Below are 13,022 nucleotides of genomic sequence, written 5' to 3'. Positions count from 1 at the left end.
TTAATGCTGGAATGCAGCGGCAACATAGACTCGTGTATACATACATATGTTTGTATAGGTACATTTGATAAATGACACACAAAAACAATGACAAATGCAAAAAAAAAAAAWTTACGAGCATTTAAACAAAATTAAACGGAATAAAATGGAAAAAAAATCTTAAATAAGGTAAAGGTACATACCTCAATTTGGGCTAACATACACACATGTACTAAGGCGGTGAACGGCAAGGCATTGTACATACATATGTACATACAAGTACATATCYACAGTGCAGTAAAATGTGTATTTGGAGGTTATTAAGAATGATGAAATTATATCAAGAAATTTGCGAGATAATGGAATATATGTACGAGTACATATGGTACAAATATATGCGTATGCCATGGAAAAGCGACAAGTTTAACTCTGAAAGATTTTACTATGTTAGCAGCCTCTTTCAATTCCGATTCAAATTTTCTTTGCCTAATGAATGCAAGCTGATTAAAGCAATGATGATGATAGAAAACATTTTTTGCTTTTCAAATTATTATTTGAAMGTACTTAGCTTAACCAAAATTTATAGCAAAGATGAAATTGTTCATCATTTTTCTTTGAAAATTTCGGTGCTATWTAGACTATAAGACAATTCAATAACTCAAAAATATAATTGCATAAAARGTCAGTATTCTTTATTTTTTATAGAGTTCGTTTTCTTGATTTTGACCGATCAGTTTCTAAGGCAGATATATGCCTTAGTTGTTCGATATCGGCGGTTTCGAAAAATGAGCAGCTCTTAGGAGGATCACTTTTTTATTTGACGAAATATCATCACGAAATCTTACATTAATTGTTCTTTATGGAATTTCACGAAAACAGTGCTCCARACAGTTGAGCAAATCCAGCTCTTTAATGGAAAACCTGTTATTTGAAAAGATATCTTAAGGTATATTTTCTAGGCAATGGTATAATCTCCAAAGAAATTGATAAAATCGGAGCTTATAGCTGTCTTACAAATTGGCCGATCAGAGTCTAGCTCTTGTATGGAATTTGTTTGTGGAAGGTGTTATAGTTCGAGTGCAACCGAACCGAACAATTTTTCGTGTTTTTGTCAATTTAAGCCTTAAAACTACCGTCAACATATGAGTTATGCCAGTTACGCATAGTGTCATTATCATTTCGAAAATACAAAAATGTAGAGTTATTTCAAAATCATTCGTAATAATTGTGCGGCACTAAATAGAGACACTTATGTATGGGKTTTGAAGGTGTCATTCGCTATTCTTTCTTTCAAAATGAACCACTAGTTTTTTGTCACCGAAAATTGAAACCGAAGAATTAAACACTTTCYGGTTTCAACAAAATATCACATTGGAATATTGTTGATTTTTAATTACTTTTWATAAACTCGTACAACAATTATTCGCATGCAGAGTAGAGTATATAACTTTAAGAAAGTACTAYCAGAACCCCGTTAGAATAATACAATCGGAAGTTTTTTGAAATAAAAAAATTTTAAAGATTTTATAAACTTTTTCCAAGGCGGCAAATAACATTTAAGAAAACCTGTTACTATAATTTTCAGAGCAAATTTAAATGCGAAACTGATCTAAAGTGGTAATCAATGAACTCAATTTAGAAAATTAAATCGAATCAAAAGTCATTATATGAAACAATTTAAAAAATTTGTATTTAGGGTATTATTAACATATTAAAAAATTCTAAATATTATGGAGCTGAACTTTATTTGATTTAATTCGCTTGGCTTTGAACTAATGCAGTTTTATTTATATCTTCCCAATTTATGTATTTAAAACTGTTACTATTTTCTGACAAATCTTATAAAATTTTGGTCACAATTTCTAACTAAATTATTTGCCCAATATAAAAACCGAACTCAAAAGCATTAGAGCAATTAAACTAAAAACATTTCATCGAAGTAATAACTCAGAGTACAAAAGTCTGAATAATATTGAAATAAAGAGAATTTAAAAATTATTTAATTAAAATTTAAAGTTATTTGATCCAGGATTGAAGGGTAATTTCTATGATTAAAATGTGTCAACTGAAAATTRACAAATCTGTGCTCTGAAACTGGCCAGAGCTGGGACAACTCGCAACTAACTTCGCTTYTGGGAGAAATCTTTAGATTACTTCGAAGAGGAAATTTCGCAGTTCCCGGTTTTTGTAACACCTCGTTCCCAGTAAAAATCTCATTTCAAAGAGTTGTGGCTGATTTTAAAACTCAAAAATAATCACAGATATTTTCATAAGTATTTATTTTTTTTATTTCTTTCAATGTACACAGACAATTGCTCATTTACTTTTTCTTTTTACTTGCCGCAAACTATTTTTAGCGCATTTCGGTTTGCCTACTTCTTTTGGTTTCGCTGCTCGTATGCGTTAATATTTTCCATTTCTTGTCTCACAGTCACTTCCGACACGAATTTTTACGCAATGCACGTCGATTGTTTGTTGGCGTTTTTAGTTAGCGTAGCGTTACACATATACATTTGTATGTTTGTAAGTAAATTAATATTCGTAACAACATTTTTAAGATTTTTATTATATTTTTAAGCACTTGCTGATGGTTGGAGCGAGTGGTTTGGCGGTGGCAAGGCAAGTCTTTGCAGCGAAAAGTGTTCAAGGAAAAAACAAAAAACCATACAAAAGCAGATAACTAAAAAAAAAAACAACAAAAAGCGTAAAAAGTTATGCAAGCATAATGACGAGCATTAAAAAAAATAGTTGGCAAACACGCAAGCGCAGTGTACAGCTGAGCTATGTGGTGTTGCCAGCCGCGCAAGCGCAGCGTGAGGGACCAACGACCCGCAAAGTACGCATAATGAGAAAAAATATCGCACTCACGGTGAGCAAACAGCGAAATACGCGTGAAGAAAAAACGATTGTTTTCTTTTGTTAAAAGAAAAATGAAAAAGAGTGGAGAAGACGCGAGCGCCTTCCGAGTTTGGAGAGCTTCGAATGCGTTTTTGTTGTGGTAGCGGGAGTATACGCGTTGTCTACCCTTTTTTTGGGGTCGCTTTTTTGTGAACATAAGCTTGACAAACGTGCAAATTGAAACCGGCTCTCRCTCATTTCGTTGGCGGCGCTCACTTGAAGCTTCATCGAATTTTGAAAGTGCAAGRCGATGTAAGTATTTTTTGAATAAATCTAAATACTCGGAATTTTTGGTTTATTTTTGTTAAACACAGTTAAACGCATTTGTTATTATATAAATATTTATTTTATATTTTAGTTCGATTATCTATACAAGTTTTTATATGGTAATTTTTTACGATTCTTTTTCTTTGAATTCAACTTTTCATTTGAGTGCATCTATAGTTATTATAACTGTTTCTTTATCAGAAATTAATTTAAAAATAAATTTTTTGTTAAATATTTTAATCTTTTCAAATACATAATTTAAAATTTCGTGCAGCTCAAGTCCGAAAGAGCGAAACCAACAAGTTTTTCGCATCGCATTCGTTCAGGAAGTTCCGTGTTCCATATAAACGTACATGTATGTACGTATGTATTCATATTTGATTCATGGGCAAATGGCAGAAGTCAGCGCCAWCACAATAAAATCGCTGCTCTTCAAAATAAAAACAAAAACAAAACTTCCTAGCGTTTTTTGACAAATTTTGAAAGCRCGTAGCGTAGGAAAGTTTGGCAACGGCTTACTGAGCTGGCGGACAAGTTATGCTCTTCAAATTCGACGAGACTTCTTCACACTTTCAGCCCAAGCTTTGGTTTCACAGCAACAACTAATTAAAAATATCTGTTGTCTGAGCAGCAACATTGATTAAAGACATTTTTTGTTTTTTTATTTCACAGTATTTAATATGGTCCACAATTTTTTACACAGCACAACACCAATAATCATAAATGCACACTCACTATACTTAGCAACGAAAGCAATATCAAAAGGCAAGGCAGCTACACTCGTTGCTTTGTTGCTATTTTGCCCACTGTATTGCTGCTCACAACGCACGTACACTCGTTTGTATCGATAAGTCCGAGACCGTCCGCATCTGCTAAGAGTCCGTCGAGCACTGAAGATTGACTTGAGCCACGGTTAGGTTTTGAGCCACAAGCCACAAACACGACGAACGTCGACGAATAATCCGGCAAGCAAGTGCCAAGCAAACAGTCGGCCAGGCCACCACAATACAACACAGCACAGCACAACAAAAAAAGCTCCAAAGGCGAGGGTGAGCTGACGCGAAGTTAAAGTCTTCGTCGTTGCCGTCTCCAACCTGTATGTTGAGCCAACTCGCTCCGCCGCTAGTCGTGTCGATTATTTTGCTATTTATGCTGTTGTTGCTGACTCGTGTTGTTGTCGTATTGTTGTTGCTGTTGTTTTGGCTTGATTGTTAACAGCTGTGTAGGTACATAAGCTTGTGCATTGCGGCTGGTGTAACCGGTGTTGGAGCTTGCTGTCAGCTGCTAGTCAACCCGGTCGTCTGACTTTTTCTCTTTTTTTTTCTTATTTCTGCGCTTGTTGTCATTTGCTGTTTTTTCGGCTGTATTGTTGTTATTGTTATTGCTGCTACTTGGTGACTGCCGCCCTTTTATTGTGGTTACAGATATTATGGAAGTAGTCCACATTTTGATGGGATCTCGGATGCGCTTAATTTCGTTTGCCTTGTCACTGTTTTAACTGCCTCTTATGCAATTGTTGTAGTTGATAAAGTAAGTACTATAGTGGCTGTGCTTTTATTTTCTTGCATTTCGGTTTGTTTGTCTACTACTAATCTTGTTCGTTTTGACAAAAGATACTTAATACAGTGCAACCACGTTGTAAAAAACTGTATTAATATAATTTATAACAATATAATTTATAGACCTTATAACGGTAAAATAATATTTAAATTTAATAAAGTAATCATAATAACTTGGCTTAGCGAAATAATATCTCTTAATTTTATTGTATTGTTCTAGATTCTGAGAGATAAAGAGCTAGAAGGCTTTTAAGCAARCACAAAAATAATTTAAAAGCGGATATTCTCATATTCGGCCTATGATACATATGAAATATAGGCCGCATTAAATCCTCTTTTCTTAGAAGTGGGGTTTAAGAGACATGAATCGCAAAACTATATTACAAAGACAAAATGGACAAAATCTTGCATGTACTTTCTGAAGTAAGATTAGTTAACGTAGCCTCGGTTGTTTAAGGTATGTACATATATAAAGTTTTTAGTTATGGATAAAGCTATGTCCTTAACCAACTAATAACAAACTTAAACAAGCCAGAATATATCGTCCCATGCTGGGATTTCTATGATTATTTCGAGGTGAATGGAGAAGAGTGTTAATAAGGAGTACACTATCTCAATCTTTGCCGACGGCTCCGAAATGRGCTGCGGAGTAGTGGCGGCGCAGAGTGGTGTCTTGACCGTCTACTAAGTTGAGGTGATATCTACCAAGCGGAAATACTAGGCATAGAGAAGGCGTGTAGAAACTCTACTAAATAACTATGGGAGGGTTCAAATATTTTCTAAAGATTTTTCAATAAGAACACTACAAAAATTTTTTTTTAATAAACTTAAAACGGTTTGGGATGTCAATGAAATTCTATATTTTTGTGAAAGTATATTCGATGCCATTGTGTATGGAAATCGATTTTTTTACATGGTTACCACAGACACAATTGCAGAAGACCAGACGCTGAATCCAATTCTCGACGGTTTTAAAGCATAAGTCGACCGATAATGCTGCAGTTTCATGTTCGATATCCATACGAAGTTCATCAGTCTTCACTGGTTTTTGGCATAGACTACAGACTTGATGTAGCCCCACAGAAAATCGTCTAACGACATCAAATCGCACGACCAAGGTGGCCGATTGCCTAGACCATTTCGTGAGATAACACGTTCACCAAACTTGGTTTTCAATAAGTCGATTGCGACGTTCGCTGTGTGGCTTGTGACACCGTCCTGTTGAAACCACATATTGTCCAAGTCCATATCATCCAATTCGGGCCAAACATATTCGATTATCATTGAGTGGTAGCGATTCCCATTCACAGTAACGAGTCGATTTTGATCATCACAGCAGAAGTGCGGTCCAATGACGCCGCCGACCCATAAATCGTCCAAAACAAGTACGTACGAATGTACTTTCATAGCAATAAAGAGTTTTTTGATGATTTTGTTTTATTTAAAAMAACTTTTGTTACGCTCTTATTGAAAAAACGCTCTACCGAATTCCGGTAGTAATTTTTAATGATTTCGAACGGGAAAAAATATGGCGTCGTTTGCTGTCTCTATTAGCCTAATTTTGTAGTGCTCTACTGAAAAACTCTTTATAGTATATGCCTAGAATGCTAGACTGCATTGCTGGCCTTGCCAAAGATTACTTCCAGAGCAACCAACTCACTTGTCCATAAGCTGCGTTCCCGGTCACAGCAACGAAAGTGCAGACGAGTTGGTTCCACTGACGGTGACAGAGGAGACATCATCTCGGGCATGATAACATGGACCATTGCGTTACTAATTATTCAGCTGATGGTATCTTCTCTTCGCAAATTCATGCGAGGAATACGTGGGTAGGACGGAATTACTGGAGAAGAGATCCAATGAGCTTTTACATGCAAGAATCGAAACTCAAAAAAACTTTTCTTTCATATCATTCCTACTAATAAAGTTTACGTTTCTGACTTAATTTTTATKGAGTTAACGTACTTTTCACCATTGTGAAATAATATTAGAGGACGTTGTTGCCGAATTAGCTTTATAGGAAATGAGGGCGATAGATGTTGTGACATTTCAGTCCGTTGAGTGGTGATATCTCCTTTTAGGTTTGAATCGTGTGTTCACAAAGCAGGAAGTTACTGGACTTGAAATTGTGGGAATGAAACGATATGGCAGCACAGAAAAGGAAGAAGAAGAAGAAGAAGAAGAAGAGAGGAGTATCAGCAAAACGAGTAAGAAGTGTATGACGTGCGGCAAGATAGAGCTGAATTAAGTTTAATATCCTTTGTATTCTTAAAATCAGCAGTTTTGTTTAATAAACCACATTATTAATTTGTTAAATATAATTAATCKTGTCTACATAATTGATCTTGCTCACATTACCATAAAAAGTATTTTCTAAAATTTTTCAACAAATAATGAGCTGTAGCTCGAGTTTTGGAACTATATCAAGCAACTAAATCTCTTGATAAACAGCTTAGCTGAAGCAACGATAATGGTTATTAAAATATAAAAATTAATAACCATAATAAGGTAATGTGGGAATGTGAATTTCTGGTAGGTGCGCAGAACCTTTGAATACAACTTGTACACACTGGCTGAACTGTTGAAAATTTTAGTGCACAATTTGATTAACCTAGAACCCTCAAACCGAATTTGTAACATCAATGAAGCTTTTACTAAGGTTTTACTAACCATTAGCACTACACTAAAATTTTCCTTTTAAATTGCTGTTGCGCAGCTGCAATCTCCTAAATATTTACATAAGTATCTGCATATATGAGCATGCGATTATATATAGATATGTATATGAAGTACTAGTTAAAGTAATTCGAAAAGTTACATGCAATCTCTGTTTATGGTTGGTGGTTTCACATTGCCCCGCCATTTTATGCACCATTGCATGTCCGCGTGACTGACTTTTCTCACCTCTTTTTAATATTCATTTAACTTTATTTGCATTTTTTGCTTGTCTCAACTGTTGTAGGTACTTGTGTTCACACTCTCGAACATACATGCATATGTATGTATATGTGTTTGTGTGCCAATGGTATCCAGCTGTTCGTCGGCTATAAAATGATGAAATGACACACATAACAATTTGTTTTGGTAGTTTCGTTTACATATTTGATTCGGTAAACGAATGGCTGAATGAGTGCTTGAGTGACAGCCGAAAATTCTCGCATTACAAGCCAAATAATTTTAATTACCATTGTAGAAACATCAAAGTATCCTTGAGGTGTTTGAGTATAATTATTAATTAGCCACCCAAAAGTGATTATCTTAAGGTGAAAAAGCAARAAGTTGCATGTACCTTGTTAGATCAAGTATGTAAGTGCCTATATGTTTGTAAATACTCGTATATGTACGTATTGTATATTCATGCTTAATCTGATGACCACATGTGGCATTCCGGTAAGTTTGATTTTACAGCCAAGCAGCCCAGACAAGCACAACACCGCGGCCTCTACATATCCATATGTAAGTCCGCATATGTTGTAGGTATGTATGTACTATATGCTCAGGTGCATGCGTAACTGGCATAGGAAGGCCTTGTAAGTGCAAACATAATAAATTTGGATGCCAAGTTGAATTATAAATGAAAGTGATCGCAACATAAATACACGTATGAGTTATTTGTAAGTATGTTTTCAATTATTTTCACGTCAGGCATTAAAAACCACATACCTATTAWTATATGGTGGAGTCTAAAATCCCCTTCTTTACCTCAGCTGTCGATTATTTAGTTGAGGATTACATTATAAATGTAAGTTAATTATATTAATAACACCAAGAATATATATATGTCTTATATATTATGCAATGTCTGTAAGTATACGCATATGTTATTAAAGTAACATCATGTTTAGAAGGTCAATGGTATATGTGGATTCATCCATAAACATAAGTCTGCACTTTTATATATAATATAATAATAAAAAAGATAAGTGGGATTTATCTTTTTTACWTGCGTTGATTTATAATATTATTTTTTAAAACTATGTTTAGTACATATTTATGCGTAGAAGATAATATACTATTTTTGTTACCTGAAATATTGTTTTTTTTATAGTATAATCAATTGAGATACATATATGGTATATATATATATATGATATAAACTCAGACGAGGGAGATAAATTTAATATACCAAACAATAACTGGCACATCAGAATTTCATTCTGGTCTAATGAGAATAATTTTATATAGTATCYTATTTGGGAGCTGAGGTACTGCACTTAATTTGCAAAGATATACCAAACTTATATTGTGACGGATATATTGTATACGGTATAAAGCCAATAGAAGTACCAGGATAGAACATTGAAAACAAAAAAAAAAAATATTATAGTAAAATGAAACCCATCGGTAACGAAAGATAAAATAAAAAACATTAAAGGAAAATAATTTAATAATTTTTGAGGGTTAAATCGGTTTATCTAGATTTCCGATAAACTACTAACTCCATGGAAAAAAGTAATACGTTGTAGGTGATAAAAAGATCTATAACTTTGGAACTCTAATTAGTTTTTCAAAATCTAAAAACTTTTGGATTATTGAGGAAAAGCTCCTCTCCTCCGTTATWGAGGTTGAAGTTACAATTTTTCTTCTACTTCATATTATTTTGTATTAGTTTTTCAGGTGATATCCCTCTTAATGCAATATCTACTGGATGTTCACTTGATTTCACGTCCTCCATTCAACTTCCGGAACTTCTCTTTCTTGTTTTTATTTCGAATCTATGCCATTGTAAAAATCGAATCACTCCATTAGTACAATTGACACTGTAAATTCAATGTCTCTTGACTCTTTTTAATAAAGCAGCCAATGGATGTGCTCCGCAAAGTTCTTAGTCCGAGCGAAAGTTAGAGGGCGAACCATCCCTCCCCAGGGTTGWGCGCTGGGTTTGGAACCCGCCATATAAACAACGCCCCCCGTGAAAAAGAAAAAAAGAGACACAGAAAAGAAACCCCATTTTTGATGACGACCATGGCAAACGCATTAAGGACTATGATTTAAGGGCATGCACCTTTAATGTCCGGCCTCTTAAGAGGGGAGCCTGATTTAGRAGCTTCAAAAAATCGATGCTTAAATCTCTTTAGAAGTAATCCAAGAATATGCCCTCAAAGTTTTAGATGAGAATTTGAAATATTTCCGAAGCTAGAAGGAAAAGACTGACCGAGCGTCTAGCAGATATATAAGCGATTGGGCAGCAAGCGAAAAYTTTGACGCGCGATTTCTCGGTTTTCACTTTTACGATTTTTTTTAATTGGTGAGCAGGACAGAAAAAAAAAATAAACGTGGTATAGAATTGGGGCAAAGTTTATTATCTTTGGCAATAAATTATCTTCTATTTAAACTAAARGAAACTAAGATAAGTCAAGTTTGAACATATTTTTAAACAACATAAAGTAAAATGTTTTTWAGTCAAAAACCACTTTTTTTGTCAATTTTTAAAAACTTCTAAAATTTTACACTTTTTATACCCTCAACAGGTTATATTAAGTTTCTCCCGAAGTTTGTAACACTCAGAAGGAAGCTCGGAGACCTYATAAATTGTATAYATAAATGATCAGTATGTTGAGCAGAGTCGATTTAATYATGTCCGTCTGTCCGTCTGTCTGTATATATACGAACTAGTCCCTCAGTTTTTAAGAYATCGTTTTSAAATTTTGTAATCGTCATTTTCTCTTCAAGAACCTGCTCATTTGTCGATATCGGACCACTATAACATATAGCTGCCATAMAAACTGAACGATCGGGAACAAGTTATTGTATGGAAAACTTTCACATTTGACGTGGTATCTACACGAAATTTGACATGGATTACTGCTTGAGGCAACAATTTAATCTCCGAAGAAATTGGTCAGATCGGATTACTATAGCATATAGCTTCCATACAAACTGAACACATAGTTACTAAAAGAAATGCTCCTGTGAAGTGTATATTAGTTCGGTGCAGCCGAAGTTAACATTTTTTCTTCTTTTTGGTTTTTTGTTAGTTTAACCAGATGATAGGTTATTAAAAAATATGAATCATTTTGAATTTTTGTTTTCGATTGAAATTGCGACCTGCATCCTGCTCGCCGTCCGACAAATGAACATGCGAAATGTATCGGGCAATTGCTTCCCAAAGGCGGAATATCAAAAATTTCGTATCCAAAAAAATTTGTGAATGATGTTGAAATATATATGTAACTTTAAACCCTAAAAGTTTTGTTTTAATCATTTTTTCTTTCCTTCCCAAAAAAATCGATATTTTGGGGTCTCTAAACAAGGCTCCCTCTTAACTGAGATGCACTGCCAAGCTGATTATTGTCCTCGTAAAAATGAAAGCTGATATCACCGCCGTCTAAGATATACAATGGACGGAACAAGGACTGAATCCTTGTGACATTTACTACAGTGACCATATAAGGGAGCGCAAATTCGGTGTGGAATTCGTGGTGGAAAAGAGAATCCGTCATTGAGCCCTGGTATTCACACCAGTGGATGAACGTTTTGACTCAATCCGCATCAAAGCGAAGTTCTTCATCATATCGCTGATTTGCGGCCACGTAAACATCTCAAAAATAGGTTGAGGTTGATCGACTTCGCCGGGTCCGAAATATGGTTATCTGTAGTACTAGATTCCAGCATAGAAAAATTCACCAAGCTACCTGGCTGTGTCCCGATCGTTAAGCTACCAACAAAGTCGATCATGTTCTTAGACGGAAGACACGTCTCCAGTGTTTTAGACGAGAGTACGCTCCGAAGTCGGACCACTATCTTGTTGCAGTCAAGAGACACACCTGCCTCTGTGGAGTAAAAACCGCACGTCTACAATCACAACAGACAGCTGAACGATTTTCTACTCGTCTTGCACTCTTGCGCCCTCGGTATAAGGGAGCTGTGGGACAGCATTACAACCTTCGCGGCAACGGTAGTACTATATACTCTTTTCAGGGGATAAAAAAATTATACGACTCTTAACTTAAAGAACTGTGAAAGTTGCTTTACACTAATGTGCAAAAACTATTTGAAAGGACTAAAAATATCTTRCATATTAAAAATAATCTCGAGATTATGACGATTCGGAAAGCATTTCGTAATTTAACTCGATAAATTTGATTAATTCATCGTGTTGTTAATAATGTCTACTGGGTATAGCTGGGATCTGATTTCATCAAGAAGTTCAGCGGAGACCGAAGCAACATCCTTCGAATTTTAACTCTACATCAAGTAGAAGAAACATTGTTACTAAAACAATTTTCCAGTTTTCTATCTAGAGCTATACTTATACTTTRGCCATTATTATAGACTGCTTAATGCAAGTACTATCGAAAGATCTTAATGATTTATACTCGTTATATTTAGTYACAATACTTGACGCATTATTGTTAAATTCTGAGAAGTATTTTATAAGTAATTAACACTAMGCYATGCACTTTAAAATGACTTCACCATTACATTAGTTTATTTAATGTTACTTAGATTTAAGAGAACCGTTGGGTCACTAATATTGTTTAATTTTTTTTATACGGTAATATAACGSTTTCCCGGAACTCCTTAAGTTAACATACAAAGTGCTTTTTGTCATTCACCGCATAACCATYGCTAAGAAGCTTCCTCAAATAACGAAGTTAAAAGCAAATTCAGAAAATATTAAGAGGAAACAATAATTAATAAGTAAATAAGACATTTGAAAAATAATAAATCGCGGTAATTAATAATTTAAAAACAGTTATTAATATTGGCAACCATAATGATGACATGAAAGTAATTAGTATGTTACTTGTGATTTTCTAAATGTTAGTGGAAAACTATCAGTCATTTTAAATAAAGGAAACAGGTAAAGAGTGAAATTCGAAGAATCTTATGAAGTTAGCACAGTCATCGATCATTAGTACCTTAGTACTTAATAGTTAAATTGCTAATGGGGGAGCCCTACACATATATTCTTATCCATAATATTTGATGTTAGTCGAATACAAAGTAAAATATAATATAATTAAAATGCAGCGCTGCTGAAAAATTATGACTACATTTTTTTTGACACTACCTTATTCGATAATAACGGTAGAATAAATATTTTCAGAAGCTGTAGCACGCTCTATAGTTACACAACCTTATATTTCCGTTAAAAACTTTGGCAAAATTAATAAAAATATACATAAGAAACAAATTAACTAAAAAAAACTGGCAGTTTCGCAAAATGGGTATTCAAAAGAAAAATCCTTAGCAACAGCACTAAACCCGGTGGTTTAAAAATCTCTGGACATAGAATGAAACGCCCTCGTAGCCTTCTGTGACATGCAGGTGCTGCCGATAACATCTATTCTAAGATCATACAGGGTTTGTTCG

General features: G+C 34.5%; 1 protein-coding gene across 3 annotated transcripts in view; it reads right to left on the bottom strand.

Moving 5' to 3' along the window:
* LOC108967351 (dual oxidase) overlaps nucleotides 1-4,038 on the bottom strand; it is a 49,890-nt gene extending 45,852 nt beyond the window's left edge. For 2 of the 3 annotated variants that reach the window (XM_018930696.1, XM_018930700.1), the window contains exon 1: nucleotides 3,880-4,038. The gene's annotated coding sequence lies outside the window, so the exon portion shown is untranslated. Of the gene's footprint in view, nucleotides 1-2,303; nucleotides 2,660-3,879 lie in introns of all 3 variants that reach the window. The other variant, XM_018930697.1, reaches the window with a different exon arrangement.
* Between the last annotated feature and the right edge of the window lie 8,984 nt (nucleotides 4,039-13,022).

This window comes from Bactrocera latifrons, unplaced genomic scaffold (assembly GCF_001853355.1).
Source record: "Bactrocera latifrons isolate USDA-ARS-PBARC rearing strain unplaced genomic scaffold, ASM185335v1 scaffold_183, whole genome shotgun sequence".
NCBI classification, from domain to species: Eukaryota; Metazoa; Arthropoda; class Insecta; order Diptera; family Tephritidae; genus Bactrocera; species Bactrocera latifrons.
Note: the sequence above shows the minus strand (reverse complement) of the source record. Positions and strands in the feature narration are given on the sequence as shown.